The 23,256-nt window shown below is 48.4% G+C and overlaps 1 protein-coding gene across 4 annotated transcripts in view; it reads right to left on the reverse strand.

Annotated features, from left to right (window-relative positions):
* Window positions 1-2,871: 2,871 nt before the first annotated feature.
* Window positions 2,872-23,256, reverse strand: part of LOC144781713 (putative palmitoyltransferase ZDHHC24) — a 385,661-nt gene continuing 365,276 nt past the window's right edge. For all 4 annotated transcript variants that reach the window (XM_078660690.1, XM_078660689.1, XM_078660688.1 and 1 more), the window contains one exon: window positions 2,872-3,839. The gene's annotated coding sequence lies outside the window, so the exon portion shown is untranslated. The remainder of the gene's footprint in view (window positions 3,840-23,256) is intronic.

The following is a 23,256-nucleotide window of genomic DNA, read 5'->3' on the forward strand; positions in this document are numbered from 1 at the left end:
CACTGTGACACACCCTGATAGATATTGCAGATGTATGTGTTGGTGCGCATGTGATTAATGGCTCTCTCATTTTCAAATAGGTGATAGCGCATATGCCGTCTGCTCGTTCATCCTGACACCCTACCTGAACCTATCAACCCTGAGTGAGAGCCGATACAACTTGGCACACAAATCTACTAGAAACGTTGTGGAGCGCACCTTTGGGCTGTTAAAAAGCAGGTTCCGCTGCCTCCACAAAAGCAGAGGCGCACAGCAGTACTCACCAGTCATCTGCTGTAAGGTCATTGCAACAAGTGGAATTAAGGGATTGTGAGGACCACGATGATGTATGTGCACAGCCTGAGCCCAACACAGCGGGAGTGGCGCCAGCAACAGATGGGAGACAGAGACGGGCAGAGATCACACGTAACTACTTTTAAGTAAGTAAAGAGGCACAGCCAGGTGGAGTATGTACCCAACGTAGTTTAAAATGTGCAACACAAATGGTATTTATCAATAATGGGAGTCCTGGGTCACTTCCCCATTCATGGTCATGGAGTGTGGGCAGCATTAGTAATTTTTGGCCACGCCTACCAGTGCCAGATGAAATTGGGTGGCTGTCCTCACTGGGTGTGAGGGCAGTGGGAGCACCATGGAGCCTGCTGCTCCTCTGTGTCTCAGCAATAGGGGGGTTGTCATGCTGCTTCTACAGGTGCTTTCCTTGCTCTCAGGTACATCCAGAGCAGCAGTATGTACTGCGCATTAAGCAGCACCTCTACAGCACTCGTCACCCTTGCAAGGCCCCTGGACACGTCCTTGCTGCTGTGTGCCAGTCCCTCCTGCATGTTCACGCATCGCCTGCAAAGAAGGGAAGTGGCTGTGGCCAGGCAGTTGACTGCCTTAGTGTGTTGCTGTGCTTGCTGCCTGTCCTTCCGCCTTGTTGCCCTGTCCTGGTCAGGTTTGGTACAGAAGAGCAGCACGGACTGTGACATGTCCCGCATCCCTGCAGCCATCTCTCTCATGCCTGATGCCATCTCTTTTTTTCATCCACCAATGAGCTGATGCCCTTTCCAATGTTTGCCATGTTTTTATTCAGGTGCCTCATCTGGCATTGCACCGACTGGATGGCCTTCCCCTGCATATGCTGTATTTTCACCATGCTACCCTCCAGTCCACAGAAGACATTGGGACCCTCCACATGTTGTGAAGCACTGCTGTCTCTGAGCCTTCTGTGTCTGGTACCTGTGCGGGCACTCTCTGTGCTGGACTGCTGTATGGCAGTGCTTTCTTCACCAGCCAAGGTTGGTGTCTCATCCCCCACCGTGTCACCTGCTGATGGCTCCATTTGAAGTAGTGTGGCAACTACATGCCTCTTGCTCTTTTGCACTGCAGGTGTTGTGTTAGCCGGTGACGAAGGCACTTCAGGTGAGGACAGTAGTAGAGAGGAGCCAAAACGCTCTGGGGAGGCCTGCAGCTGTGGTGACATTTGCAGGTCTTGGGAGGCTGGCTGTGCCGTTGGTGCACCGGTGTCCTGTCTGGTATTCCCTGCACTTGTGCTTGCCTTCTGTGTGTCATCCCTCTGTGGTGCACTGCCTTCCTTCTCCCTGGTATGCCTGCGAGATGTCTCGCCTGTGGACAGATAAGCGTACATTAGCTCTGTGTTCCTGCAGCACAGCTTATACAATTAAATTCTAATCACTGAAACACTGTAGCTATTGCCTCAGCTTGCTTATCACTGATGTGTGTCGCATGCCTTGTTGCTTGGTGTACTGTATGACATGGTAGGTGTTTAAAAGACTACATCTCCCATAATGCATTGCTGGTGTATATTGCTACATCTACTGGAGTGGGGTTAACACTGCCACATAGGGGAAGGGAAGGGGATGGGGTGGGGGTGATTGCTGTACATGCTTCTTACCTTTTCTGGTGGCAGCTCTGGCTGAGCTGTCCGCATCTCCGAGTCCACAGACGCTCTCTGGTACAATGGTGGACTCCACCAGCTCCTCTAGCTCAGTCAGGGCAGTTGCCCTGTTCCTCCCTCCTCCAGTAAGGTTCGCCTGTTTGTGGAGCTCTGCAATCTTTCACTTTGTTAAGCTCCTGAGGTCGTACCACCTCTTCTTCAGGTCGTCTATCTCCCATGGGGTCACTCCAACAGCATTTACCTTTGACTGTATTTCTTCTTCCTTTTGGCAGATTTTGCCACCGCCAGGGACTGCTTCCCAAACAATTTTTGGTGTTCCTTAACCACCTCCTCCACGAGGACCTGCAGCTCCATGGTGATGAATATGATTTTCCTCTTCCTCTCTGCACCTTCCTTCTCAGCGTTGTTTGCCATTTTTTCAACTTGAAAAGCAGTAAAGTTTTCCTGTAGCTCAGGGACTCTACTCTGCTCTCACAGCCTCTCAAGAAGCTTCTGATTGCTTGCACATGCCTGGGTGTGGCCACTTCCTGGTTGGGAGGGGGGTGGGGGGGTGGCTGACTCCTGTTTTTTTTTCTTTTTTTGAATAGGCGATTCGGTATTTACCGAATCGGTATTTACCGATTTGTTAATTCCCATTCATTCCTATGGGCCTGGAGGCCCATAGAGATGAATGGGATTTAACGAATCGGTAAATACCTATTCGTTAAATACCGAATGGATGATACCGAATATTACCGAATTTTTACCTACATCCCATTTACCGTTTCTAAAATACCGAATCGGTAACATTCGGTATTTTAGATTCGGTAATTTTAAATTACCTACATCTGGCCCCAAATGTATTAACTGCTTTGAAAAGATGATTTTGTCATCAAAGATCAGACGGGGGACATATTAACTAACAAGGAGAATGTAGTAGAGGTCATCACAAGTTTAGGCATCATGATCTTTCACAAAGTAACCTGTCAATATGTTTTTTAATGGATTTTATTAGAGTTTCAAAAGTTAACAGTCTGTAGGGTGTACATAACACTCATCCATAACAGTATGTAAGAAGGATTAAGGAAAGAAACAGAAACACCTTCCCCATCCTCACACCCCTGCCAATATGTTTCAGAGATGGGGTATGCAAAAGCGCTGTATACAAGAACCTTGTCTTACTGAATTATATAGCCACACAGCTAGAACTACAAACATCCTCAATATCTGTATGTCAAAACAATGACCACATAAAACTGACTTGCAACAACAGACTCCAAAATATTGACTTGCACAATATCATCAAGGTTAGCTTTCCTACTCTAAATCAAAATCTACCTAACTTGACGATATTTTGCAAATCAATATCTTGGAATAGATTTTGTTCTAGGTCGATACTGTAAATCAATATTTTGGTACCACATATCCCAGTCTTCCCACCCAGTCCTATAGTATCCTAGAACATTAAATGCTATTAGTACTTCTAGTAAGGGCCACAGATAGGAGTCCAATGTTGAGAGCTGCACTGGACACACACAGGAGAGTGGAGTAGCAAGTAGGGACATGCATACTCATGGAATGGAGTTTGAAGAAGGGCTTTTTGTTCAAGGTGTCAATGTATTACCCCCACACATGCTGATAAGCACAAGGCTTGGATGACTGCACCTCAAACTTACCTAGAAAACCAAAAATTTGACATATTGTCCGTTAAAAAACATAGAAAACATTGAAAATGGAGAACACTCATATGATATCAATATCACCAAAGCACCATCCAGTCCTGAATCATTGTTGGATTCATTTGTGATCTCTGTGCTTAAGTGAATAATAAAAAGATGTTAAAGACAACAAAAATTGAGAATTCCGAACATTGCTTCAAATCCCCACTTATGATTCAGGAATCTTGGGCCAGGTAGGACACAGGCTTCTGCAAGTTATTGGCCAACATTTAAGGCACATGCTGCAAACAAAACAAAACAAAACACAATATTCAAAAGTCTGTTCATCACAAAAATGTCATGTACTGCAGGTATTACGACATTATCTATGCCTGCATGGTGAATACACTGTAGAAATTCATCTAGGCACCAGGGCGTGCATTACCTGTAACATGTTGATGGAAACTGAGGCAGTTTTGGTGACCTTATATTTTACGTCTGTCGTAATGCTGCACACTGAGGCAGTTTCAGTGACCTTATATTTAACAATTGTTATAATAGCTAGATTACATGCTCCATTGATTTTGGAAGGTCTCAGGATTGTGATAAAAAGTTTACCTTGAATACTTAAACTACTAACAATAGTATCATGCTGTTTGTAAGTTGCCAAAATACATAGATAGAAAATATATAAACTTCTGTTCATTAACGGCAGGAAGAAAACATCTTACAATATGGACTTACAAACTTCAGTTAAAAGCTCATGAATTTGCGCTCAAATCGTAAACGAGCCTTTTACGCACAATAAGAACGTTGAGGGGGACTGAATGGTTTTTGTGGAGAGAAACTTGTGACCAATCAGATAGCTTTCCACGGAACAGATGTAGATGATGGATGAAGGCAGAACACTGTGGGTAGCTGGGTTGCTAGAAGTACTTCAGTCCCAATTCTACTTCCACCAGAAAGAGGATCACCATCTGCCCTATATGGCCGCTAGCTGCAGAATTTCTATTTAAGCTTTCAGACAGCACACAATGCTGCAAAATCATTGGCCATGCGTGACATTACAGAAAAACACTCAGCAGCGGGTTTACTTCAACTTGTCTTTCCATTCGTACAGCCTGTCCCTTACCCTATCACAGTTTACTACTCCACTGTTATATCACTGTCAACATAAAAGCTGTCAACGTACAGGCTATGTGTTCACCTCATCTTTGTGCCTTGCTTGCTTGCATGGTGTAGTCTTGGCAGAGAATTTTGAAGTAAGTGTATTGTGCATGCTACTGTGGGTTTTACTGCTTTGTAGAACCATAGGGTGAACATTCTTTGCCAATGTTCTTATGTAAATATGTGCACCCTTGGAATGCAAGTTCTTAAAATCTTATACTTGGAAATGTGAGTGTTATTGATGAGCTGTTGCTGGTGGATGTAATGCTTGCTGTGCATCTCCACAACCGTGTAGCCACAAGAATTAATGTTACTTGTTAAAACACTTTGCCTCCAGCGTTTTACTACAAAATATGTGGCGACAATTTGGCAACACAGTCGGACCTTTCGGTACAGGTTTTGGCTGCCTGTGTCATCCCATCATCTCATGATCCAAGGGCATGCCTTGTTCTCGTCTAGATTTCTGTGCACCACAGTGTATGTTTTCTAGTTGTGACCAGTTTTGCTGCTGACATAGATTGTGGTGTTACTGTGCAGAAGATGTTCTGCAGTCTAGTTGTTTAACCGCAATCTTGGATGTGGGTGGTTGTCAGTCACATCCCAAATCTCAGACGAAATTTACGTGGGCCAGCCATTTTGAAGAGGGCAGCTATTGTTTCTTCTATAACCGCTTGATGCCGGCAGCTGTTCCAGTACTCATGTGTCCGGATATTCAGTCACACATTCAGAATGGCTTTCTGGGCTGCGGATTTATTGTATTCACATTTATTGTGAATACAGTACGATGATGCGCACACCTTACTGTGTCCTGCCTGGATGGTTATGTCTATTCTACAACTCATCCCATTTTTCAAATATTTTAGCTTTGTGAGGTTCCAGCTCTTCATTGTGTTGGGGTGATGTATTTCCTACATTGTGCTTTCTTTGCTGGTGCATTTACGGTGACGCACACACCCGTTGACGATTGATCATCATACTAAACAGCATTTATTTTTGTGCTTTATTCAGAAACTGTGAGCTCTACAGTTTAGATTTTGTTGTGCTGTTTGGTGATACGCACACCATTCTGAGATTGTGCTCATCTATTTCTTTTACTCCAAGTCTGTTATTTTAACAAATTGTCAAACAAAAGTATTTTTGTCTACATAGTGTGCTCACATTGTGTTTAATTATACCTGCACATATAGGGGCAGATTTATGAAGGCCTTGCGCCGCCGGTGCGTCACTTTATTTGACGCAACGCCGGCGCAAACAATGCGCCCTATTTACAATGTGACGCATCTAGGAGATGCGTCGCGTTGTAAAGCCCTGCGCCATAGGAGGCGTTCCTGCGCAGGGGGGGGCGTTCCGGGGCAGGTGCGCCTCGCAAAAGTGGCTGAGTGAAATCTATGAGATTTCACTCAGTCACTTTCAGGACAATGCTGCGCCAAAACCCTGCGCCTGCTTGAAGCAGGCGTAGGTCTTGACGCAGCATTGTGGAGATGGGGCACCCCCGAGCCTTGCTGGAGCTGCGTCGCGCTTGCGACGCAGCTCCAGCAATGCGCCACCTTTACGGCACAGATGCGTCACGCATCTGTGCCGTTTTTGCCCCATGGTGCGCCGCATTGTAAATGCGGCGCACCATGGGTGGCGGAGCTGCGGCGCAGGATGACTGGCGCATCCCTGGGGATGCGCCAGTCATCATAAATCTGCCCCATAGTGTATACTATGCAGCTCATACAGGCAGGGTTTTGTCTGTATTGTCAACTTCCAATTTGGTAGGCTTTATGCTATATTGTGTTCACTTTTTCGATTAACAACATGTGTACCATGTAAGCTGTTAACCATCCGCCTACTTTTTTAGATACCCTGGGGCAATCACCGGTAAGGTCGGAAATTTGGTTCACTGCTTTTAAAACTTACTTGGGAGCAATTGGGGCTTTGAGATTTGTTGCAGAGAGGAGTAAGTGTTTGTTTATTCATTCTTTGGGGTTCAAGGGTAGATCCATATTCAAATATTTGCCTGACTGACCTCAACAAGAATGAGATGATGGTGTGGAGTATCAGAAAATGGTACTTAAACTTAAGAACAGATTCGACAAATAGCCAAGTCTCATGGTTCCAAGACACACATTTTTCAAGAGGAAACAGCTTGAAGGGAAAGATGTTGTTGCATACATATCAGTTTTACGTAGATTGGCAGCTGACTGTCAATTCGAAGGATTCACTGATCAGTTGATCAGAGACAAGTTTGTGTGTCATTGCAAAGATAAACAGATTAGGCACCAGTTATTGAGTATGGGGAATCCTAAGCTAGAGGAAACCATCAAAGTGGCCAAGAGTATTGGGATTTATCATGCTTCATTAAAGAAGCTAGATGACAAACTGCTAAAAAGTGTTAATGTGGTTGGGGCAGGTAAATCCCAACAGAAGTCTGGATGTAACATTAACTCTGCAGGTTCCAAGCCCACTAAGATAGACAATGGGGATTCCAACAATGGGAACATGTGTTTCCGGTGTGGTAATGCTCCGCACCCCAAAGGGGAAATATGTCTGGCTGCTAATGTTATGTGCAACTACTGCAAAAGAGTAGGACATTTTGCCAAGGTCTGTTTTACAAAGAAGTCTTATAGAAAACCTGTGGCATACGTGATTGAGTCAGATGCTGAAGTTATTTCTGCAGTGGTGGAAACACCAATAATGAACACATTGCGGGTGACTCATCGTGTTGTGTAGACCCTATAGCAGAAGTGAGTGTGGGAAGTAAAGTTCTCAAACTTTTGGTGGATTCGGGTGCCAAGATCACCATGATAAAACAACGGATGACTGAGTCGACATGGAGTGAGAGACTGTTATTGCCACCTGACGGTTCTGCTGTCTCTTACGAAGGTTGCATGATTGTACTGTTGGGATCCATAGAAGAAGAAATTATGTTCCAATGGAAGGAAGATCAGAGGCAAAATCTGTGTGGCAGTCAAGGGCCTTAACTTCCTGGGGTGGTTTCACCAAGGGCAGTTTGGTTTGATATTAAGGCCAGGTGCCAGAGAGCAAGTCTTGGAAGTTGACTGCGATGACGTGGGGTAGAAGTGGAAGTTTTCCCTCTGTGTTTAGTGATTGATTAAGCAAAATTCAAGTTTTTAAGCACAAGATCATCATAAAGGATGGTGTGGTCCCTGTCAAGCATAAACTCAGAGGGGTGCCGTTAAGTGTAAGAGAAGACCTTTAAAAGGAGCTTAAGAGTCTGTGCGACAAGGGGGTCATAAAGCCTAAAGAATCCTCTTTGCGGCGTTCTCCCCTTGTGGTGGCTTGCAGGAGGTGTGGGTAGCTGCGAGTATGTGTGGACTTGATTTCACTAAATAATGAAATTTGGGTTGACTCACACCAACTGGCAAAGATTATTTATTTATTTAATGAGTTTTATATAGCGCTGGCATAGGAGATGAGATAAATGGAGCATAGAAGGGCAAGGGGGTAGGGTGAAGGGGTAGGAGGGAAATACGACGGTGAGCCGAAGGAAGTCTGCCCGAAGTCCGGCTTGGGTAGGTGACGGCCTAGGGGGAAGTCCACGGCTTATCTCCTCTTTAGCTATCAGGTAGCTCCACCGGGCTTGGGTCAAATAGTAAGGTCTCAGTTAAAAAACATTTAAAGAGCATAGGAAGACGAGATATAAAATGGTGCGTAGAAGGGTTGGGGGAAGGGTAAAAGGGTAGGGGGAGATGCGACGGAGAGACAAAGGAAAGTCTGCCCAAAGTCCGGCTGGGTAGGTGACGGCCGAGGGGGAAGTCCACAACCCATCTCCTCTTTAGCTAACAGGTAGCTCCACCAGGCATCGGTCAGCTAGCTAGGTCTCAACAGTCAGAGGAAGATCCCATAATTTATGTCATGATGGATGAGCCAGGTGGGGGAGGATGGTGGGGGAGCATCCTTAGCCCCGCTTGTGTAAGTTCAATGAGCCAGTCCAGTCTGGTGTAGGTGGAGGGGCTTCTCTATTTGCTGTAGTCCGGTGGAGCGAGAAGGAGGTGGGTGGAGGAAGGGCTTAAAGAGTGAGGAATAGTAGGTAGGAGCCTAGTTGTTTAGTCCATTTGTGTAGTGGCCATCTTGAGGTCAGGCACCCGGGTATTTTGAAATCACTCGACCGCTGCCTCCTGATGATTCTAGAGGACAGGTTAAAATGCTTAGTAGCCTCTACATATTCAATTGGCCCTATCAACTTGCTGGAGCTATGTGATGTAAGGCGCCCTAGTGATGTGGAGATCAGGTGCCACTCCTCCCCTGGTGCAGATCTGTTGCTGTATTAGAGGCCCCAGTGCCCATATGAGGCATGGCATCTGCCGCGGGCACCATGTTGAAGTCAGGCAATCTCTGAATTTACTGCCTCTCAGGTGGTTGCAATGCTGTGCCGTCCGGGCCGCGAGGGGACCCCATCCAGCAATGGGTATCCGGTGCGGTGCCCTCCGACTCTATCAGGTGACCGCCTCTCCCCCGCTGAGCCTCCATCTGCCTTGACTGATCGCTTCATGCCGCCAGGAAATAGCACCCGTTGCGTCTGCTACCCAGCGCCGCAATCAATCACTAGGTCGCCACAAGCAGGAGATCCCAGCAGGCTTTAAGGCACGGCCCGTGTTCAGGAGCCGCGCCACCAGACCCGCGAAGTCCGCTCCACACCTTCTGTCCCGCACCGCTGGCCGCTACGGGCGGATCCCCGGCATAAACAGCAGCATCTTTGATACATGCAAACTATTTGCTTGCTTGCATCAGAGGGGCCAAGTGCCTACCATCAGGTGAATGGTAATGCGGTTCAAGTTGAAGGGGGTATTGGTGGAACCTTGCCAGAATTGCCAAAGTGAGGGCTAGTCCTGGTGATGACTGTGTGAGGGACAAAGTAAGCAAGAAACCTTTATCTATCAAGAACGGTGAGACCTTTATGTTGCCCAAGTGTTCGATCCCAAGAAACAGCTTTAGAGTTATTGTCACTCCGAGCAGGTTTTCAAACATAACTTTGTTGTTGCTTGCTTTGATGTAAGTTTACCAGTTCTGTTCATGTTTAGTTTTATATATTTTCTTGGTTTTTGGAAAGAAGGGAAGATGTGTAGTATTGGCAGAGGATGTTACGGTAAGTGTATTTTTATGCTAACATGGGTTTCATTGCTTTGTAGAACCATAAGGTGAACATTATCTGCCAATGTTCTTATGTTTCTATGTGTGCCCATAGAATGCAAGTTCTTAGAATGTTATACTTTGAAATGCAACTGTTATTGATGATCTGCTGCTGGTGGAGGGAACATTTGTTGGGCGTCTCCACAACCATGTAGCCAAATGATTTAATTGTACTTCTTAATACGCTTTGCCTCCAGCGTTTTACTACACTTAGTCAATGTCACCACCGTGTTAAAATGGTTGCTTATAAAATATCCATACACACATGCACACACACACACACACACACACACACAGACAGAGGGAGGGGTGATAACGAAGAAGTGACAGTGAAAGGGACTGATAGCCTGAGATATTGCATTTTGTGGTCACAAAGCCTGAGATTTGGGAAATGATTGTCTTTGTGACAGCAAAACGCAAGATATTAAAGGCATGTAGAAAGTCAGAAATCCTTTTCAACTGGCAAAATGTCTTGTGCAACTCATTACGAATCACAGTTAAGAGATGGTGTGAAAGGGACATCCCCTATAATTGTGATTCATAATGAAATGTATTAATAGCTTGTGGCAGAAACTGCAATAGCAAAGCACTGGTCAGAAACCAATACACAAGCTGGGGTCGTATCTGATTTACAAAGCAGAATCTCTTCCTGTAGTGTGACCCTTTGTGAATTTTGTTGGGAGGCCTCTGTGGGAGCAAGCAGTGGTCCAAGAAATCAATGCCTGTTCACACTGATGTCTCCCCAAATGGGAAACATTTTTCTTCAAAGTAGCAATTGTCCATTTAAGGGACGGGGTGCTTTAAAAAAAAAAAGATGCGGGGGACAGAGGTCTGCTTTCCTCTGCAGATGATTATTCTGTGTCTGACAGCGGTGGGTCCTCTGTGGGAGTAGAGGAGAGTCACCCCCCTCCCCACACTGCTGGGCAGAAAGCATCAAACATAAAATGGAAACACAATGATTTTATTACCAATTTATGTTTGATGCTTTCTGCCAGAAAATGGAGTGCGAGGGCAAGGCGGGCCAGTGCATCACTGCTGCCAATGATTGGCAGCAGTGAGGAGTGGCCAATTACGTTTTGAGTGCGCATGTTGGTTTGGCTGGCTACCTTGCTACGGCCAAACCGACATGTGCTATTCAAACATCTCCAACCTGACTGTCTTGTACAGCTGGTGGGAGAGTAGGTACAGGCCTACAGTGCCTTTCAGAGCGTGGAGCCAGCATGCTCCAGCCAATCAAGACGCTTTACTCATGCTGCTTAACAGTATGAGATCAGCGCCTTGATTGGATGAGTTGGCTGTGGGCTTCGAGGAAGTGCTGCAAAACAATGAGGGTGTGCTGCAGAACGTAGAACGGCAGTGTAAGGTAAGTGATTTTTTAAATGTGAATATTTCTTTATATTAATGTGTATATTATTATGTGTATTTGTTATGTGTATATTTTTGCGCCTCTCCAATGTGATTTGCCTCAACCGCCACTGCCTTACTCTCCCTGTATGACGCATGGTGTGCTCCTGCTCACAGATCCTGCGAGAATAAAGTTTGATACCGTTTGTACAAATGTGCCTGATGAGTATGAAATTAAATGAAATTAAATTAAATGGGGTTTTATAAAGCGCGCTTCTACCCTGAGGCCTTGTAGCGCTTAGGACGGGTGGGCGGAGGCAGCTATCAGACTGGGAGGTTACTGGAAGAGGAAGGTTTTCAGATGTTTGCGGAACTTGGGTAGATCTGGTTCGCTGCGTAGGGTGAGGGGCAGGGAGTTCCAACGGGAGGCAGCGTTCCAAGAGAATGAGCGCCCCCCCCCATCTAGCTCGTTTAATTTTCCGAGTTGCTGCCAAGAAGGTAGTGCTGGAGCGTAGCGATCTAGGGGGGTGGTATGGGATGACTAAGGAGCAGATCATAGCAGGGCCTTTGTGCCATATAGCTTTATGGGCTATGCACATCGCTTTGAATTGGATTCTGGCCTGTATGGGCAGCCAGTGGAGTTTTCTCAAGGCGGCTGACCCTCAGTGTCTCCGAGGTAATCTAAGCAGTAGACGTGCAGCAGAGTTGAGAGTGACCTGAAGTTTGTTGATGGAGCTCGCCGGAGCGCCCAGGTACAGGGCGTTCCCGTAGTCGAGACGGGACAGGATTAGAGCCTGCACCATGATCCTCCACGCCTGAAAGGGGAGGAGAGGCAACCGTCTGAAAAAAAAGCTAGCAAAAAAAAGCCATTCTGGAAAAAAAAGCCAGAACTGATTAACCACGTCTGACTGCCTCGTTCAAAGGGTTAATGCGGCGCCACTGTGCAACACTCGTACAAAAGCCTGATATGCCTGAAAATTAAAATTTCTGACGAGCAGAAAGGTAGGGAGCATCTTTGTTGTTACTGTAAAGTAAAGAACACACTTTTATATATTTCTTTGTTACTGATTGGGCAGAATAGGTGGGTGCTATGAAGTTTGGGATGAAAGCACTCGCGCACTCATTAACTTTGTTTAGAATCGATTTACGCTTTGGGCTAGCCTAAGACCTCGCAGCATGGCATCACACTGTGTGTGCTACCATGCATAAACCCGCATTCCTGTCACTCCAGTCTGTTTCTGGTGTCTGCATGAGTGATAATTAAGGGATTTGGGCAAAGTCTTGTAACAACATAACGAGTTCTGTGTGTGCGAGCCAGGTGGGTGTCTAAGTGCCCATGGATGTCGGACAAGCGTGAAGCTGCTCCAGTGTGCGTCAGACACCAGCTCATTGATAGAGAAGGTTTCTGTGAAAGAAGTGTGCGCCTTCAATTTGTTTATTTTCCGTTGCAAATTCAACATTTGGTGCCACTGCTTATGGGTTGGCTGTTGTGCTTCGGTGGAACTTACTGAGCCCCGGCATCCACATCAGACTGTCTCTGCACACCAGTGGGTTGTGGTAGGGCTAGGAGTTGACTGCGAGGGCTTGTTTGGTGCTCCAAATAGTTTCTTGCTTCTGTTTAACCAGCCGTTCTTGGATTTGTTCCACATTGCTTTGTACATTGTTATTCGTGATATTGGACACGTATTAGGAAGTGGGTACATATGAGGACTCATGCGAGTTGCTTTTATGAGTTGCTTTGTCTGACACTAGTATCTAGTGAGACAGATTTAAGTGGGTGCTTGGCATTGCATGGCTAGTTTGCAGGATTAGGGGTGGCTGCTATTGACTGTACTAAAGAAACGAAACAATTGCCAATACTGAGAATCTAGATTTCAGTTTTCTTTTAACCTGAAAAGAAATTGGTTATCATGAATGTAACATGGAAAACCTGCTTTATCAATTGCAATATATAATTTTATTGCTTCAGAAACGATCTAACATTTTTTACACTTTTTTTGCATGGAAACACAAACTAAATATATACATTTATATACAACACTGAAATGTAAGTACACAGAAAATTCAAAAACACAAAAAATTCAACACGCTATCAAAATCAAGCACTCTTGGCCATACATTCATACTCCAACTCATACACACTAATACTAGTCCCGGTGTCAACAATATAATACAGGGAAATCAATTAACCATTGTTTTAAACAGACCCTTTATAAGACTTTATACAGTTCAAAAACGGAAAAAGGGGGGAGGACACAAAAGTGTTCCTCGTGCTGTTTTAAAGGTTGATAACACAAAAAAATATTTTTTATATGCGAGACGGGACTGGGTCGTTTCTGAAGCAATAAAATTATATGTTGCAATTGATAAAGCAGGTTTTCCATGTTACATTCATGATAACCAATTTCTTTTCAGGTTAAAAGAAAACTGAAATCTAGATTCTCAGTATTGGCAATTGTTTCGTTTCTTTAGTATAGTTTGGCTCAGCCTTGCTGAGTTCTTTGAGTCAAGACCCTTTTAGTTGTTTTGCTATTGACTGTAGGCATTTCCAACCAGTACAGAGGACAATAGAGTGGTCAGTTCAAACTGTGGACACAATATAAAATTGGTGCCACCCATCCTGAATGTTTACCCCTCACTACTTTCAAATGTCACCAGCCGCCACTGCTTCCATCTGCTCTGCATCTTCCGCCGTTGCTGAGGGGGGAAACCTAAAAGTGCTGCTGCTTGTGCTGCAATGGAACAGAGGATATGCCACACATGCTTTGCACCCCTACCAACCTGAAGGAGGAGAAGTCCTGTTTGCTCAAAACTCTGTTTAATTCACTGTGGATCCGCATACGGAGACAGGCTGTGCAAGCCTTCTTAAGTCAGAGGATCAACAGCTTAACTGCAAGCTAGTAACGCTTCTTGCAATGGCAGAGAATAAACTACTAAGACCCTGCGTCGACACTGTTCCTGCAGCATCCTTGGTCGCCACTGCAGCAAGCAGTCGGTAACTCTTCATTTTTAAATCTCTTGCTCACACGCATTGCTCTCTATTCCTTATGATTCAGCTGACAACACACACTTTTGATAATGCCCGGTTACTTACCGGTAATACACATTACTCCGAGTCCTGGTCTCCCCGTCCCATTCCTGATACGTGAGCAGCTGGTCTGCTCCACAGAAACCCCTACCTAGCTGAGCTGTTTGCACTTCCCCCTATGATGATGTCACTATCACGTGACTATATAGGGGGAAGTGCCACAAACAACATCCTGAAAATACCAAAGATACCCAGAATGAAAAACACAGACAATCACCCAAACAAAAACCCAAACCAGGGAGGGAGGGAAGGGCTCAGGAATGGGACGGGGAGACCAGGACTCGGAGTAATGTGTATTACCGGTAAGTAACCGGGCATTACCTCCTCGTCCTGTCTCCCCGTCCCATTCCTGATACGTGAGCCCATACCCAAGCACACGGTGATTGACAGAAAAAAACAGACCACACAGGTTTGAGACAACAAACAGGTCCATTTAATCCCCAGAAAACAGTACATTTCAAACATCATGCACCGCAGAAAGGACATGAGCCCCAAAGGCAGCAGAGGCCGCCATCCCCAACTGAAGCCGGTAATGGGAAACAAAAGTATGGGGAGAAGCCCATGTGGCAGCATTGCAAATGTCCCTCAAGGAGGCCCCCTTGAACATGGCCCAGGAGGACGACACGCTCCGGGTCGACCGACCCTGAACAGAGGAAGGCAGAGGACAGCCGGCAGAGCCGTAAGAGGAAACCACCGCACCCCTGACCCACCTAGACAGAGTGGACAAGGAAGGACGCAGCCCCAGCCCCGAGAGGCCATAGGTGACAAAGAGGGAATCAACCTTCCTGAAAACAGCCGTACGCTCCAAATAGATGCGGAGAGCCCGCAACACATCCAAAGAATGAAGGAGCACCTCCTCAGGAGAGGCAGGGGCCGGAAAAAACACAGGGAGAACAATATCCTCCTGACAGTGAAAGGAAGACACCACCTTAGGGAGAAAGAACTGACTCGGGCGGAGAATCACCTTATCCTCACAAAAGCGCAAGAAGGGCGGGGAAGCCATCAGCGCCCCAATCTCACCAACGCGCCGGCCAGAGGTAATGGCCACCAGGAAAATAACCTTCGCAGAAAGGAACTTCAGGGCCACAGAGTCCAAAGGCTCGAAAGGAGGACCCGTCAAAGCCTGCAGAACCAGGGGAAGATCCCAAGGAGGCACAGGAGAACGGGAGAGGGGACGCTGAAGCAAGAAACTCCGCAGAAGGCGAGCCACCAACGGGGAGACAGAGGTAACGGAGGAACCCCGAAAAGCAAGAATGGCAGCCCACTGAGCCCTCAGGGAAGAAACAGCAAGACCCTGGAGGAAACCAACCCGGAGGAAGTCCAACACCCGCACAGCCTCACAGGAGGCAGAAGAGAGACCCTTCCCAAGGCACCAAGTAGAGAAACTCTTCCAGTGACGAGCATACGACTTCAAAGTGGAAGGACGTCGAGAGAGCTGAAGACAACGGGCAACCTCCATCGAGCACCCAAGATCCAGCAAAGTCAACCTCTCAAGTGCCAAACCCCCAGCCGGAGGCGGCGCAGAGAGGCAAGGCTCAGAAGAGGAACCCTCAGAGGGGAGGGACACAGGGGAAACCGCCAATGAGGGCGAACAGAAAAGGCCAGCAGAAGGGGGTACCAAGACCGCCGAGACCACTCTGGAACAACCAGGAGAACCTCCGCCCGATCCCAACGAACCTTCCGGAGGACCCTCGGAATTAAGGCAAATGGAGGGAAGGCAAACAGCAGACCCTCCGACCAAGGAATCGAGAAAGCATCGGAGGCCCACGCCAGGGGAGAGGGAACGATGCTGCAAAACCGAGGAAGAAGGGCCGACTCCTCCGAGGCAAAAAGATCCAGCCAAGGAAGGCCGAACCGGAGGACAATCAGATCGAAAAGATCCGGAGACAGACAGAGGGACACCGAGGACGGGAACACCCGGCTCAAAGAGTCCGCAGGCCCATTCTCCGTCCCCGGAAGATAGACCGCCGTCAGAGACAAGAGATTTGATTCGGCCCACAGGCCGATCTTCCGGGAAAGGAGAAACAGGGCACGACACATGCCCCCCTGGTGATTCACATAAGCACGAACCACCTGATTGTCGATCTGCACAGAGACCGCCCGACCCCGAAGGAGAGGAGCGAACCAAAGAAGAGCCAACCAGACAGCCCGCAGCTCCTTCCAGTTCGACGACTGGAGAGACTCGAAGCCGGACCACCGACCCTGAGCCTTGGAGGCACCCAGAACGGCACCCCACCCCAGAGCACTGGCATCCGTGGACAAAACCACCACAGACAGGGGAGGAAGGAGATCGAACCCCCGGGACAGAGACAGAGGGGACAACCACCACTGGAGATCCGCCCGAATCCCCGGAGTGACCGGGATGAGAGTCTCGTAGTCCAAGGAGGCAGGATCCCAGTGAGAGAGGACATGATGCAACAGGGGGTAGAGATGCAGCCTGGACCAAGGAAGGAGATGCAGAGTGGACGCCATCTCCCCCTGACTCCGCAACCAGAGACGGGCAGACACCCGGGACTGGGACAGAAGCCAGGAAAGGTGACGAAACAAAGTCAACTGGCGCTCCTGCGAGAGAAAAACCATGTCCAAGTCCATTCTGAAGAGAGCCCCCAGGAATTTCAGGGACTGGGAGGGCACCAGGGAGGACTTCCTGAGGTTGATAAGGAACCCAAAGGACCCCAGCAGAAGACACACCCGGTCCACATCCAACAGAGCCTGCGAAAAAGAAGGAGAGACAATCAACCAGTCATCCAAGTAAGGAAAAACCAGCAGTCCCATGGAATGAAGAATACCCACCAGAGGGGCCAACAGCTTGGTGAACACCCTGGGCGCAGAAGAAAGGCCGAACGGGAGCACCCGGAACTGAAAGTGCCGGCTCCCCACAGCAAACCGGAGGAAACATTGGTCGTCTGGATGGACAGGAACATGAAGATAAGCATCCATCAGGTCCAGGGACGCCAGGAAGCCACCCGGAAGGACCAGAGGCAGGATGGACTGGAGAGTCACCATTTTGAAAGGACGATGGAGCACGAAGCGATTGACCCGCTTCAGATCCAAGACAGGCCGAAGATCCGAAGTGTCTTTCTTGGAAACGAGAAAAAGAATGGAGTAGCACCCCGTGCCCCGCTCCAGAGGAGGCACCTCCACAATAGCCCGCTTCTCCAACAGGAGCTGTACGCCGGCCAACAGAGCCTCTCGCCTCAGAGGAAGACGGGGCAGAGGGGTCCGAACAAAACCCGGAGGAGGAGGAGAGGAAAACTCGATCCGGCAACCCTCCGAAACAGTCCGCACCGCCCAGGCATCCGGAACCGACAACCACTGGTCGCGGAAGGACTGAAGGCGACCACCAACTGGCAAAGGCAGAGAGTCATTGGGAAGAGGAGGAAGCGGCGGCAGCAACACCAGCAGCGGCCCGGGGCTTGGCACTTCCAGGGGCCCCCCGGCCACGACCCCTGCCACGAAAGGGCTGAGAAGCGCCACGAGCAGGAGGCCCAAAGGCGCGACGGTAACCAAACCCACGACCCCGGGAAGGGGGGCGGACAGGAGCCACCAGCTTGCGATTCTCCGCAGATTGCTTGACCAAATCCTCCAACCGAGGACCGAAAACCTTGGAACCCTCAAAAGGCAATTTAAGGAGTACCGACTTCTGCGAAGAGTCCGCCTTCCAGGAACGCATCCAAATATGACGACGAGCAGCGATGGAAGCACCAGAAGCAGCCGCCGCCGCCCCCAAATTGTCAAAAGAAATATCCGACAGGTACCGAACCTGCTGCTCCATCAAAGACAAAAGAGGAGTGGCATCCTCGCCGTCCTGCAGCAAAACCGACAGGGACTGGAAATCCTTAAGGAGCGACTGAACCATATAGTTGGAATAGGCAGTCGCACGGACGGAAAAATTGGAAGCAACATAAGAACGCTTCACAGCACCCTCAATACGCTTATCCACAGCATCCGCTGGCAGGGCGTCCTCAGAAACGAACAAACCCTGAGAAGAGAGGCCAGCCATCAGATTGTCCACCTTCACAGCCTGAGGAAACTCAGCAGAAAAACCCTCCAGAGGGTAACGCCGAGACAGGAAACAAGGAAAAGCAGACTTATCCACCTCCTGCCATTCGTGGGACAACACCTTGCGAATAGCACTGTGCAAAGGCAAAGAATCCGGAGCAGGCTGGACATATTGCGTGAAGAAGTCATCCTCCAAGACATCAGCGGCAGGAGGAGAGAACCCCAAGTTGGACCGAACATGTGCGAAAAGTTCAGAGAGCTCAGCACCCTGAACAAAACGTCCACGCACACCCTCATCCTCCTCAGGACCCAAGTCATCCTCCGGGGCAGCCTGGGGATCCACAGAAACACGAGGTCTCTTGGGAGGAGGAGCAGCCGCATCCCTGGCCAGGAAAGCAGCAGCCACGGCCTCACCAACAAGGAGGCGCAGGGCATCCAGAGGGGACGCAGAAGAAGAAGCCTCAGCATCCATGAAAGCACAAGACCAAAAACCACACCAACAGGCAAAAACAAGGACAAAAAAACATCCAAGAAGGACCCCTTAAATACAGGACGAGGACCTGAACACCTGTGGCAGGTAAGGCAAAGGGCCGGCATAAAACAGCCCAATCAGCAGGCCACACGCCCCCAAAAAGACAAAAAACAGGAGCGCCACAATACCAGCACCAGCAAAGCCCCAGCCCGCTAAAGCAGGGCGAAAAAGGACCGAAGGAAAACCAGGGACGGCCGCTGGAGCAGGCCAACCAGAGCCCAGGTGAGGAAAGCACAGAAAACGTCCGCTAACGCGAGCCGCGTGAACAAACAGTGCCCCAGAACACAGACGGCCGCTAACGTGAGCCGCGTGTACAAATGAAGCCCCCAGGACAGAGACGGCACGCAACGCGAGCCGCGTAGAAAAAAAACAGCCTGGGGGAAGCAAAACAATAAAGAAAAGACAGCCGCTAAAGCACGCCGCCGAACACATCAAAAAACAGCAGGGAACTCACCTCGTCAGCGAAGACCCAACAGCACAGCCAGGAACGCGGTCCACAGGATCGCAGAAAAAAAAGAACAGGATGTTGTTTGTGGCACTTCCCCCTATATAGTCACGTGATAGTGACATCATCATAGGGGGAAGTGCAAACAGCTCAGCTAGGTAGGGGTTTCTGTGGAGCAGACCAGCTGCTCACGTATCAGGAATGGGACGGGGAGACCAGGACGAGGAGGTAATGACATATGGCAGGAAATCCTCCTTTTGCTGATGGTTTTATTGCACCTGGCACTTTATTAGGCGAGATATGAAAAAAGGTCAGACTACAGGTAATGCTCCATTGGCATTTGATAATTCTGTTAGCCTTGGCTTGTTTACCAGTCTATTTATTGTTTGCGTACCTTTTTAACCCTAGTACTGCCATAGGATTCCTTCTTATGCAAAATTTTAATTATTCTGTAAAAGTTATATATATTTTATTTGGGTCTTAGAAAGCATGTTGTTCTTTTTCTTTTAATCTGCACAAGTTTTAATTAACTATCCATTTAAATAAACTTGAAGTGTGTTTCTGTAAGAGAGATCTTGCAACTGTTGGGAGGGGCCTATGAAGACCAAGACACCTGTGCTCCTCCAAACTCAAGAGCAACTTCACTCTCAAGTAGAAAGCTACTGCACAGCAACAATGCTGCTTAGATGGATACATAGAATTAATGTTCGTAGCAGATTGTTTAAGATGTTCAAACCTACGAGAAACAAACCCATGGTACATCTACCAAACAAGTCCAAAAACAGTGAGCCCAGAAAATACAGTTATATCTCCTAGTATACGTCTGAAGTCAGTTTCTTGAAAGAAGTATCAATGGCAATGGTGTTAGAGGCATGAAAGACAACATGAAGATCAGTGAAATGAGTAGGACTATCAGTATTTAAAAGGTGTTGTGTCTCCTTTACAGATCAAAGGACTGCACTGCAGAAGTTAAAACGTTTTTTGTGTTACTATTGCTAAAAGCATATTCATTGTACCAAGGTGCGTAATACTAAGATAAACAGAAAGTCCATGATGAAGGAGACAATGTCAACCCACTGCACTTTGCAACAAAGCATTGAATTATTCCACAGTATGATACATCGCGCAATAATCAGGCCACACTGATGTTTAAAGCGCAGAAGGCAATTTATTAGGACCAGGCTGCACAAACATAAACAACAACCAAATACACAGTAATCAACAACAAATCCCCCCGCCACATCAACTCAACCTTCATACTCTCTGGCCTCACCTTCCATTCCACTCCATGACCCATTCCGTTCTTCATCCCTTTCTTCCGATCTCTCTTAGCATCCTGGCATTACCCTCATGCCTCCAGTCCCCCCATCATTCATTCATCCCCCTCACGAGAGGTGGGTGTGCCCGCTAGTGACTCCCCCACCCCTCCCAAGTACCTCAAACCAGGGAACACCCTTTAGGGCGGTTACCTCCCCCCCCCCCAGGGGACCTACTGTGCATCTTTCGCCCCATTCTTTCAAACATTCCTGTGACACCATATCGCCTCATTCCACAACTTGCTGACCACATCTCTCATCTCCATCATGTAATAGGCGTTCCCCATTGTCGAAATATGCACATCGTCATCCCTAAAGAGTAGTCGTTCTTCCAGTCGTAGTCCAGGGTGCGCTATCACCTTCATACCTTTCTCTTCGTAAAAAACCCTCATCGCTCTGTTCAATTTCCTTAGAGCTTTCTTAACTGCCCCATGTTTGATTGCCCCTTTCCAAATCCGCCTAGGGATACATTCAGTCCATGCAATACAAGTCCCAGCCAATCTTTGCTTCATTACTCCCAAGTCTCTTTGCATCAGTTGTAAGAGCACCAAACCCGACAGCTGAATCAAGTAGTTCTCCCTCAAAAAATCCAGGCATCCTTTCTGTGGGACCATCTTTGCGAGCCAGGGCAATAGTGCCCCCCATCGCATCCCCCCTTTCCCCCACCAGTGCGCCTCATGTTGTTGTCCTCCAAGTCCCAGGTTACGGCTGTACACCTGTTGCTCTGCATATTTGGAGGCCCAGTGCACTAACGAATAACCCACAATCCATGTGACCGTCTTGGCCCCCGGGCCACCCACACAACCTATGAGAAGAAAAAGGAATTAGTAAACATCCTGAAACACGTCTCCCCCAAAACCACCCATTCTCCCTTTCACTCCAGAACCCAGACCCGGACCCTACTTCCGGACAGAACGCTCACAACACCGAGACTTCCACCTACCAATCCGCCGGATCCTGTCCTATGACCAACACAACCGTGCCGCTGCCATCGCCGCCCCAATGCGAAAAGAATGTGTCCCAAAGCCCGCCGGGTTCAACCCCAACCTGTTCAAAACCATATGCAAGACCGCCAACAATTGCACAGCCATGACTCTAGCCCCAGACGCATGACAAAAGATCTCCCCACCTGTAGACCCCGAGGAGGAACCCAAAAATGCCCTCCACTCAGCCACCAGTCACATTCCCCCACAGCCAGCCTCACACAAAACACTTCCCCCGCCCCAACTGATCCGTCTTTGACTGACCCAACCAAATCCCCAGACGACCAGCATCCAGCATTAAGTTTGCTACCGATTTCTCCACCAGGCCTAACACCCTCACTCCCCGAAAGGACCAGACGCCGGCCGGCAGTCTGGTCTTGAACTGATCCGCTCCAGGCCAGTCTCCGGAACCGCTTCCACTACGAACGAGACAGAGCATTCGCAATGTCATTATTCGCCCCAGGGACATGCTTGGCTCGAAAAACCACATTCAACCTCAAACATTTCAGCATAAAACTCCTCAACAAACGCAGCACTCTCAGTTCTCTCGCCCTCTGCCTGTTGACCAACTCGACCACAGTCATATTGTCCACATGGAACAACACTGACCTGTTCTGAAACTCCGACCCCCACACCTCCAAAGCCACAAACAAGGGAAAAAACTCCAGAAAAGCAATGCTCCTCCCCCGCTTCACACAATGTGCCGGCCACTCCACAGCGCACCATCTGCCATCCCACAAGATGGCAAAACCTGCTGCCCCGGCTGCGTCAGAGTAAATTTGGATTTGCCAAACCATCCTTTCCTCCACAGAGTCGAGTGACACCCCGTTGAAGTCAGTGAGGAACGTCAGCCATGTCCTTAAGTCAGCCCACACTCCCATGGTAACCCGGACCCTGTGGTATGGTAAGACTGCCCCGACATGACCACGCCGAGCCGCCTGCAGAATGTCCGTCCAGCCCTCACTACCCGACATGCAAAGTTCAGGAAGCCCAACAGTTGCTGCACTGCCCTCAACGCAATCCTCTTTTCTCCAATAGCCCACAACAGGCATGCCTGTATCTCAGCCACCTTCGTCTGTGGGAGGCGAGCTATCCAGTGAATGGAATCCAGCTCAATTCCCAAGAACGTCAAACAGCAGCTGGGCCCAGCTGTTTTCTCAGGCGCCAAAGGGACTCCAAAACGCTGCGCCATTTCCTCAAACTGTGACAGGGCCCTGCCACAGTCCCCTGATTGAGCCTTCCCAAGAAAGAGAAAGTCGTCCAGATAGTGCGTCACGTTTGGCTATGCACGCTAATCTGTGTAAAAGCCCATTGCAGAAATGTGCTAAACATCTCAAAAAGTGCACAGGAAACGGCACATCCCATGGACAGAAAATCTGCAGGGTGTACTGGCAAAAGGCGGAAAGCAGATATGATATCACACTTTGCCAGTTCCGCCCTCAGCCCACAAACCCGCACAAGGCGGATTGCATCGTCTACTGACGCATATAGCACCCGGGAGTCTACCTCTGCGATGAAATCGTTCACAGACTGCCCTTCCGGCCAGGAGAGGTGATGGATCATGCGAAACTCTCCTTCCTCCTTCTTTGGCACGACTCCCAATGGGGAGACGATCAAATGTTCATGCAGCCACTCCACGAACGGCCCTGCCCCCCTACCTTCCACCACCTCCTTTTGCAGTTTGGCTGCCACTACTCCTGGAAATT

Source organism: Lissotriton helveticus, chromosome 9 (assembly GCF_964261635.1).
Source record: "Lissotriton helveticus chromosome 9, aLisHel1.1, whole genome shotgun sequence".
Classification (NCBI taxonomy): Eukaryota; Metazoa; Chordata; class Amphibia; order Caudata; family Salamandridae; genus Lissotriton; species Lissotriton helveticus.